The following is a 10,450-nucleotide window of genomic DNA, read 5'->3' as shown; positions in this document are numbered from 1 at the left end:
CAGTGGAGAATAACCAGGAAGTTGAATAAATCTCATAGGAGTTGTGAGTAAGAAGATATCCCACTTTCTATCCAGATGATTCCAGATTAGCCTGTTCGGACATATGGCAATATCTTCATGATTCTTATCAAACCAGGATGAACCACGATCTAAGAAGCTTTATTTGGAACCACTAATCAGTGGAGAATAACCAGGAAGTTGAATAAATCTCATAGGAGTTGTGAGTAAGAAGATATCCCACTTTCTATCCAGATGATTCCAGATTAGCCTGTTCGGACATATGGCAATATCTTCATGATTCTTATCAAACCAGGATGAACCACGATCTAAGAAGCTTTATTTGGAACCACTAATCAGTGGAGAATAACCAGGAAGTTGAATAAATCTCATAGGAGTTGTGAGTAAGAAGATATCCCACTTTCTATCCAGATGATTCCAGATTAGCCTGTTCGGACATATGGCAATATCTTCATGATTCTTATCAAACCAGGATGAACCACGATCTAAGAAGCTTTATTTGGAACCACTAATCAGTGGAGAATAACCAGGAAGTTGAATAAATCTCATAGGAGTTGTGAGTAAGAAGATATCCCACTTTCTATCCAGATGATTCCAGATTAGCCTGTTCGGACATATGGCAATATCTTCATGATTCTTATCAAACCAGGATGAACCACGATCTAAGAAGCTTTATTTGGAACCACTAATCAGTGGAGAATAACCAGGAAGTTGAATAAATCTCATAGGAGTTGTGAGTAAGAAGATATCCCACTTTCTATCCAGATGATTCCAGATTAGCCTGTTCGGACATATGGCAATATCTTCATGATTCTTATCAAACCAGGATGAACCACGATCTAAGAAGCTTTATTTGGAACCACTAATCAGTGGAGAATAACCAGGAAGTTGAATAAATCTCATAGGAGTTGTGAGTAAGAAGATATCCCACTTTCTATCCAGATGATTCCAGATTAGCCTGTTCGGACATATGGCAATATCTTCATGATTCTTATCAAACCAGGATGAACCACGATCTAAGAAGCTTTATTTGGAACCACTAATCAGTGGAGAATAACCAGGAAGTTGAATAAATCTCATAGGAGTTGTGAGTAAGAAGATATCCCACTTTCTATCCAGATGATTCCAGATTAGCCTGTTCGGACATATGGCAATATCTTCATGATTCTTATCAAACCAGGATGAACCACGATCTAAGAAGCTTTATTTGGAACCACTAATCAGTGGAGAATAACCAGGAAGTTGAATAAATCTCATAGGAGTTGTGAGTAAGAAGATATCCCACTTTCTATCCAGATGATTCCAGATTAGCCTGTTCGGACATATGGCAATATCTTCATGATTCTTATCAAACCAGGATGAACCACGATCTAAGAAGCTTTATTTGGAACCACTAATCAGTGGAGAATAACCAGGAAGTTGAATAAATCTCATAGGAGTTGTGAGTAAGAAGATATCCCACTTTCTATCCAGATGATTCCAGATTAGCCTGTTCGGACATATGGCAATATCTTCATGATTCTTATCAAACCAGGATGAACCACGATCTAAGAAGCTTTATTTGGAACCACTAATCAGTGGAGAATAACCAGGAAGTTGAATAAATCTCATAGGAGTTGTGAGTAAGAAGATATCCCACTTTCTATCCAGATGATTCCAGATTAGCCTGTTCGGACATATGGCAATATCTTCATGATTCTTATCAAACCAGGATGAACCACGATCTAAGAAGCTTTATTTGGAACCACTAATCAGTGGAGAATAACCAGGAAGTTGAATAAATCTCATAGGAGTTGTGAGTAAGAAGATATCCCACTTTCTATCCAGATGATTCCAGATTAGCCTGTTCGGACATATGGCAATATCTTCATGATTCTTATCAAACCAGGATGAACCACGATCTAAGAAGCTTTATTTGGAACCACTAATCAGTGGAGAATAACCAGGAAGTTGAATAAATCTCATAGGAGTTGTGAGTAAGAAGATATCCCACTTTCTATCCAGATGATTCCAGATTAGCCTGTTCGGACATATGGCAATATCTTCATGATTCTTATCAAACCAGGATGAACCACGATCTAAGAAGCTTTATTTGGAACCACTAATCAGTGGAGAATAACCAGGAAGTTGAATAAATCTCATAGGAGTTGTGAGTAAGAAGATATCCCACTTTCTATCCAGATGATTCCAGATTAGCCTGTTCGGACATATGGCAATATCTTCATGATTCTTATCAAACCAGGATGAACCACGATCTAAGAAGCTTTATTTGGAACCACTAATCAGTGGAGAATAACCAGGAAGTTGAATAAATCTCATAGGAGTTGTGAGTAAGAAGATATCCCACTTTCTATCCAGATGATTCCAGATTAGCCTGTTCGGACATATGGCAATATCTTCATGATTCTTATCAAACCAGGATGAACCACGATCTAAGAAGCTTTATTTGGAACCACTAATCAGTGGAGAATAACCAGGAAGTTGAATAAATCTCATAGGAGTTGTGAGTAAGAAGATATCCCACTTTCTATCCAGATGATTCCAGATTAGCCTGTTCGGACATATGGCAATATCTTCATGATTCTTATCAAACCAGGATGAACCACGATCTAAGAAGCTTTATTTGGAACCACTAATCAGTGGAGAATAACCAGGAAGTTGAATAAATCTCATAGGAGTTGTGAGTAAGAAGATATCCCACTTTCTATCCAGATGATTCCAGATTAGCCTGTTCGGACATATGGCAATATCTTCATGATTCTTATCAAACCAGGATGAACCACGATCTAAGAAGCTTTATTTGGAACCACTAATCAGTGGAGAATAACCAGGAAGTTGAATAAATCTCATAGGAGTTGTGAGTAAGAAGATATCCCACTTTCTATCCAGATGATTCCAGATTAGCCTGTTCGGACATATGGCAATATCTTCATGATTCTTATCAAACCAGGATGAACCACGATCTAAGAAGCTTTATTTGGAACCACTAATCAGTGGAGAATAACCAGGAAGTTGAATAAATCTCATAGGAGTTGTGAGTAAGAAGATATCCCACTTTCTATCCAGATGATTCCAGATTAGCCTGTTCGGACATATGGCAATATCTTCATGATTCTTATCAAACCAGGATGAACCACGATCTAAGAAGCTTTATTTGGAACCACTAATCAGTGGAGAATAACCAGGAAGTTGAATAAATCTCATAGGAGTTGTGAGTAAGAAGATATCCCACTTTCTATCCAGATGATTCCAGATTAGCCTGTTCGGACATATGGCAATATCTTCATGATTCTTATCAAACCAGGATGAACCACGATCTAAGAAGCTTTATTTGGAACCACTAATCAGTGGAGAATAACCAGGAAGTTGAATAAATCTCATAGGAGTTGTGAGTAAGAAGATATCCCACTTTCTATCCAGATGATTCCAGATTAGCCTGTTCGGACATATGCCAATATCTTCATGATTCTTATCAAACCAGGATGAACCACGATCTAAGAAGCTTTATTTGGAACCACTAATCAGTGGAGAATAACCAGGAAGTTGAATAAATCTCATAGGAGTTGTGAGTAAGAAGATATCCCACTTTCTATCCAGATGATTCCAGATTAGCCTGTTCGGACATATGGCAATATCTTCATGATTCTTATCAAACCAGGATGAACCACGATCTAAGAAGCTTTATTTGGAACCACTAATCAGTGGAGAATAACCAGGAAGTTGAATAAATCTCATAGGAGTTGTGAGTAAGAAGATATCCCACTTTCTATCCAGATGATTCCAGATTAGCCTGTTCGGACATATGGCAATATCTTCATGATTCTTATCAAACCAGGATGAACCACGATCTAAGAAGCTTTATTTGGAACCACTAATCAGTGGAGAATAACCAGGAAGTTGAATAAATCTCATAGGAGTTGTGAGTAAGAAGATATCCCACTTTCTATCCAGATGATTCCAGATTAGCCTGTTCGGACATATGGCAATATCTTCATGATTCTTATCAAACCAGGATGAACCACGATCTAAGAAGCTTTATTTGGAACCACTAATCAGTGGAGAATAACCAGGAAGTTGAATAAATCTCATAGGAGTTGTGAGTAAGAAGATATCCCACTTTCTATCCAGATGATTCCAGATTAGCCTGTTCGGACATATGCCAATATCTTCATGATTCTTATCAAACCAGGATGAACCACGATCTAAGAAGCTTTATTTGGAACCACTAATCAGTGGAGAATAACCAGGAAGTTGAATAAATCTCATAGGAGTTGTGAGTAAGAAGATATCCCACTTTCTATCCAGATGATTCCAGATTAGCCTGTTCGGACATATGGCAATATCTTCATGATTCTTATCAAACCAGGATGAACCACGATCTAAGAAGCTTTATTTGGAACCACTAATCAGTGGAGAATAACCAGGAAGTTGAATAAATCTCATAGGAGTTGTGAGTAAGAAGATATCCCACTTTCTATCCAGATGATTCCAGATTAGCCTGTTCGGACATATGCCAATATCTTCATGATTCTTATCAAACCAGGATGAACCACGATCTAAGAAGCTTTATTTGGAACCACTAATCAGTGGAGAATAACCAGGAAGTTGAATAAATCTCATAGGAGTTGTGAGTAAGAAGATATCCCACTTTCTATCCAGATGATTCCAGATTAGCCTGTTCGGACATATGGCAATATCTTCATGATTCTTATCAAACCAGGATGAACCACGATCTAAGAAGCTTTATTTGGAACCACTAATCAGTGGAGAATAACCAGGAAGTTGAATAAATCTCATAGGAGTTGTGAGTAAGAAGATATCCCACTTTCTATCCAGATGATTCCAGATTAGCCTGTTCGGACATATGCCATTATCTTCATGATTCTTATCAAACCAGGATGAACCACGATCTAAGAAGCTTTATTTGGAACCACTAATCAGTGGAGAATAACCAGGAAGTTGAATAAATCTCATAGGAGTTGTGAGTAAGAAGATATCCCACTTTCTATCCAGATGATTCCAGATTAGCCTGTTCGGACATATGGCAATATCTTCATGATTCTTATCAAACCAGGATGAACCACGATCTAAGAAGCTTTATTTGGAACCACTAATCAGTGGAGAATAACCAGGAAGTTGAATAAATCTCATAGGAGTTGTGAGTAAGAAGATATCCCACTTTCTATCCAGATGATTCCAGATTAGCCTGTTCGGACATATGGCAATATCTTCATGATTCTTATCAAACCAGGATGAACCACGATCTAAGAAGCTTTATTTGGAACCACTAATCAGTGGAGAATAACCAGGAAGTTGAATAAATCTCATAGGAGTTGTGAGTAAGAAGATATCCCACTTTCTATCCAGATGATTCCAGATTAGCCTGTTCGGACATATGGCAATATCTTCATGATTCTTATCAAACCAGGATGAACCACGATCTAAGAAGCTTTATTTGGAACCACTAATCAGTGGAGAATAACCAGGAAGTTGAATAAATCTCATAGGAGTTGTGAGTAAGAAGATATCCCACTTTCTATCCAGATGATTCCAGATTAGCCTGTTCGGACATATGGCAATATCTTCATGATTCTTATCAAACCAGGATGAACCACGATCTAAGAAGCTTTATTTGGAACCACTAATCAGTGGAGAATAACCAGGAAGTTGAATAAATCTCATAGGAGTTGTGAGTAAGAAGATATCCCACTTTCTATCCAGATGATTCCAGATTAGCCTGTTCGGACATATGGCAATATCTTCATGATTCTTATCAAACCAGGATGAACCACGATCTAAGAAGCTTTATTTGGAACCACTAATCAGTGGAGAATAACCAGGAAGTTGAATAAATCTCATAGGAGTTGTGAGTAAGAAGATATCCCACTTTCTATCCAGATGATTCCAGATTAGCCTGTTCGGACATATGGCAATATCTTCATGATTCTTATCAAACCAGGATGAACCACGATCTAAGAAGCTTTATTTGGAACCACTAATCAGTGGAGAATAACCAGGAAGTTGAATAAATCTCATAGGAGTTGTGAGTAAGAAGATATCCCACTTTCTATCCAGATGATTCCAGATTAGCCTGTTCGGACATATGGCATCACTACAGGAAATGTGGGTAGTAATAGCGGACGAAAATCGCTATGATTAATTTTTAATAGCGTTTCCTTGGACGCTCTGACATCGCCCGTTATAAAAAGTCCGACCCTTTTAATAGCGGTTTTCGGTTGTGCTATTATTAAGTTTATAACAATAGCGTTTTTGTGTTCGCAATTGTTAATATTTATAATAACGTTTAACAAATGTTATTAGAACCTGATAATTTGATTTTTCTCAGTAGTAAAGATAGCAAATATTTCGTATTATTAATTAGTTTTTTAATTATCCGAAATCAATTAATAATAATTAGTGAATTGATTTTTTTAATAATTAATTCGAAAATATGAAATAAAAATAATTTAAATAAAAATTCAAAAAAGCAATATAATTATTTAAATCCCATAACACCACATTATCACTTTCATACAAATCATCACACACAAGTGCATACAACATTATCCACTATCGACACTTCAAACACCAGCAAGATATCTCCTTTGAATGGCATCGAGCACCTCCATCAAGCTTCCACCTTCCTCAAAGTCTGAGCACCTTCATCAAGCTTCCACCAGAGATAACAAACAGAGCCACCCAATGAACAAGTAGATAAACCTGCAATATTAGGTGATAAAAAAACAGAACCAGAGATTAGTCAGATACAAACAAGTGACAAAAAAAATAAACTCGGTAGGGAGGGACAAAGATACCAAACTTTGGGGAGATTGTCAAAGACATTGGAAGAGAGAGAGACTGCCCTAAGCATGGGCCTCCCGAAAGAGATGTAACTCTGGCCGTCGCCGTTGAATTTAAGAGAGTTATCATCGGGTGCTCTCTTGTACTTGACAAACAAGTAGATACCATAAACGATCATGCCAAGTCCAGCAACAACCATAAGAAAGTTGAGTAATTTGAGCAAACACTCTAAACAAACAAATCAGACAAGCTTAAACAATATCTTGCAAACGTTTGGAGACAGTTTTGGCATACTCATCCCTCTTGGACTTCTGCAACACACATAATTAAAAAAAAACGAATTTAAACTTCAAATCAAATCATATAAAGCATAAACTTCACTTCAGCCTATCATTGAGCAATTTCTTAGAACAAGCTTCCTGTAACAAGAACAAAATAAAATAAACACAGAGGGAATGAGAGACAGAGAACTGATCAGTTGTGGTTATGATGAGCGTGACGGTGGTGGTGGCGACTCTGGTGAAGACGGATCTGAGAAGCGATGGTGGTGGTTACAAGCAATGGGGGACGGGAGAGATGGCGATGCTGGTGGTTGTAACGAACGATGGCGGTGGTGGTGATGAGCGCCGCCGGTTCTTCTCCTTTCTCTACGAACTCCATCTCTCTCTCTCTCTCTCTCTCTCTCTCTCTCCCTCTCTCTCTTCTCTGGCTCCGTAGATCGCAGAGAAAAATAAAATAAAAAGAATAAAAGAACAATTAATCTGGAGCGTTTGATTCGATATCATCAAATCAAGCGTGGAGATGGTGATCCATGCCATAAACAACAACAACCAATAGAAAAAAAGGGTGAGGATAGATACAAGAGTGATTTTGGGCCTTTGATTCAAATTAATCAATGGTTCCAAAAAAACATAATACAAACTGTCTTTTTATTTATTTATAGCTGTCAAAAATCATCTAAGATTTAAATACTTTTATATCATAATTTAATATTTGAAATTTAAATTTTGTATTCAAAATATTAATTTATTTACGTAATTATAATTTATTTAAAATTAAGATTTAATGTTTTATGATGTATATTAAGATGAGATGTGTGGTTTAGGGATTAGGGTTTTGATTTAGGATTAAATATGTGATTTGAGTTTCAGAATATACATGGAATCTAAATCTGAAGTTTTTATTATAAGTTTGTAAAGATTGGATTTATGATTTTGTATGTAGAATTTAGGTTTGGAGTATAAGGTATTAGATATTAGGTGTAGATTTAATATTTAATTCATTATGATTTAGAGGTCGAGAGTTTTGACAGTATAAGAGTTAGAATTGTATATAAAAGTTTGTCATTAAGATTTAGATTTGATGTTTGTTAAATTTTTAAAATTTATATTGGAAATTTATATTTAGTGGATCAATGGTTTATGTTTGAATATAGGAGTTAGGGTATAGAGTTTGATGGAGGATCTAAGGTTTACATTTAAGATTTTGAATGGATTTTTAAAAAATTAGATTTAAAGTTTAATTTTAAATTCTGGCTTTAAAATCTAAATAAAAATTATTAAGAGATTTTATTTAGCATTTAAAATATCATTTTATTTTGAATTTTAGGGTTTAGGGTATTAGATTTAGGGTATTGGATGGATTCGGGTTGCATTAGTATATTTATATTGAATTTTTTTTGTATAAAGTTTAATAGTTAGATTTTAGGATTATATTTAGGGTTTAGGGGTTAAAATATATTTAGGGATTAGGGGTTAAAAATAAGTTTAACTAGTCACTTTGTTAAAATTATATATCCATAAATTTATAAATAGAAATGATAAAAAATTATAGTATATATTGCAATAAGATTAATAAATATAATTTACTCAAATAAAATACAAGTAAATCATAATATACATATGCTTTTCCAAAAAGATACAAAACACACAAAATCAATACATGAAACACATGAACTCATTGCAAAATAGAACGGATAAACTGGTGATGAAATCTGGTATTGTTATTCTTGTTGCCATAGTGAAGTCTGCATAGAACCCATGGCAAGGAGGCTCTTTTTCAGGACAGTCTTCATGCCAATACATTTGAACCAATACCTGGACAACAGAATAGTAAGAACTCAAGTCTGAAGATCCTGTTGATTTGATTTTGTCCAGAATAAGCCTCTCAAATAGCAAGTTCAACACGTGCCAATGCTCTTGGGAACTCAGGCTCCAAGCATTCCAAAACACCGCAAAATTCAACCAGTCTAGAAAATCTTAACCGAGGCTCTACAGAGATATTCCCACAAAGTTAACAACAGTAAGAACAGTTGACATGAGTGCAGGTGGAAGGAGAAAGGAGTAGAAAAACTAACCACGTCTTTGTGGTCTTCCTCTAATGGAAAGTTGCTTTGAGACTAACGCACTGCCAATACAGCAACACTAGAAGCAAGCACAAAGAAGAAAGTGACGAGCTAAACAGGAAGCACATTTTAAAATGGTCAGACTTGTTCCTTGGAGTTGCACTGATGTGTGGGTACTTTGGGCTCTATAGCCTTTGTCAATTAATTCTCTGTTTCCATTGTTTTCCAGTTAATGTAACTACAATCACGGGCTTCTACTCAAGCAACAATTGTGTCCTGTGATACCCTGAGACAGAACAGAAGATAAGCGAGAGTTTTCATTCAATGATAGTGGAGAACAAAAAAAATAACTAAGCCAGTCTTGTATCAAGAATAGAGCAAAGACAAACTAAAAAGAATAAAACAGATACCTTCGATCTCATGTTGTGCTAGAGGTCATAACTAAGAAGCTACATGATCCAACAACCCCTTATGAAACCTGTAAGGGAAGCGCACGATTAGGCTCACAAATTCAAGAAAAATTCATTACAAATGCCCAATGAATTATCAGAAACAGAATATGTTCGACAATCAAACTGTTAGATAAACCAGATTAGTTGTTTCCAATAATCCATCAATCAACGACCTATTAAACATAAATGCATCCACCAATGTCAATCAGACTCTCTATGAAAGGATCCAACTTTAGTCGATGATAATAATTCTATAAACCCATCACTCGCCGCGTTCAATACGGCACGAGATTGCTATCAAAGATTAAAGAGCAACTCAAAGATTCAATCTTTACCCTGAAATCAGTCCGGAGAAACTTTGGCTCTGCCAAGAGGGAGGCTCATACTCAGAGAACGAGACATCTCCAGCGACCTGAACCATCAAAGCATCTTCCCCGCCGACCTGAACCATCGAAGCGGATGAGAGATATGGTGATGGTGGTGACGAGCTGGTGGTGGTGGGATAACGAGCGATGGTGACAAAAGGAGTGGTGATGAATCTGAGAATTTGAGGAAGTCAAGCAGACTACAGAGAAGAAACAGAAATAAAAGAAACGTGGCTGAATTATTTTTAATATATTTTTCAGATAAGATAGCATTTATTTTTTTTAATTTGCAATGGTAAAGCGCCTCCACTTACCAAATTAACGCGCCTGAATTATTTTATTTTCCCGCGATTACAAACATAGCTTTACATTTTAAAAACGCTATTATAAAAGCCTGTTTTGGTATACAATAGCAGAAATGTCAAAACCGCTATGATACGATGCTATTAATACCCATATTTCCTGTAGTG

At 36.3% G+C, this 10,450-nt stretch overlaps 2 long non-coding RNA genes across 2 annotated transcripts; both read right to left on the bottom strand.

Annotated features, from left to right (window-relative positions):
* Positions 1-6,523: 6,523 nt before the first annotated feature.
* Positions 6,524-7,536, bottom strand: LOC130501805 (uncharacterized). Its single transcript, XR_008939891.1, has 3 exons — positions 7,291-7,536; positions 6,834-7,130; positions 6,524-6,738 (listed from the first exon to the last, which is right to left on the bottom strand). It is a non-coding gene; the product is annotated as an uncharacterized LOC130501805 (long non-coding RNA).
* Positions 7,537-9,408: 1,872 nt separating this feature from the next.
* LOC130501804 (uncharacterized) lies at positions 9,409-10,360 on the bottom strand. The gene is made up of 3 exons (XR_008939890.1): positions 9,951-10,360; positions 9,574-9,631; positions 9,409-9,449 (listed from the first exon to the last, which is right to left on the bottom strand). It is a non-coding gene; the product is annotated as an uncharacterized LOC130501804 (long non-coding RNA).
* Positions 10,361-10,450: the final 90 nt, after the last annotated feature.

Source organism: Raphanus sativus, unplaced genomic scaffold, assembly GCF_000801105.2.
Source record: "Raphanus sativus cultivar WK10039 unplaced genomic scaffold, ASM80110v3 Scaffold0294, whole genome shotgun sequence".
Classification (NCBI taxonomy): Eukaryota; Viridiplantae; Streptophyta; class Magnoliopsida; order Brassicales; family Brassicaceae; genus Raphanus; species Raphanus sativus.
Note: the sequence above shows the minus strand (reverse complement) of the source record. Positions and strands in the feature narration are given on the sequence as shown.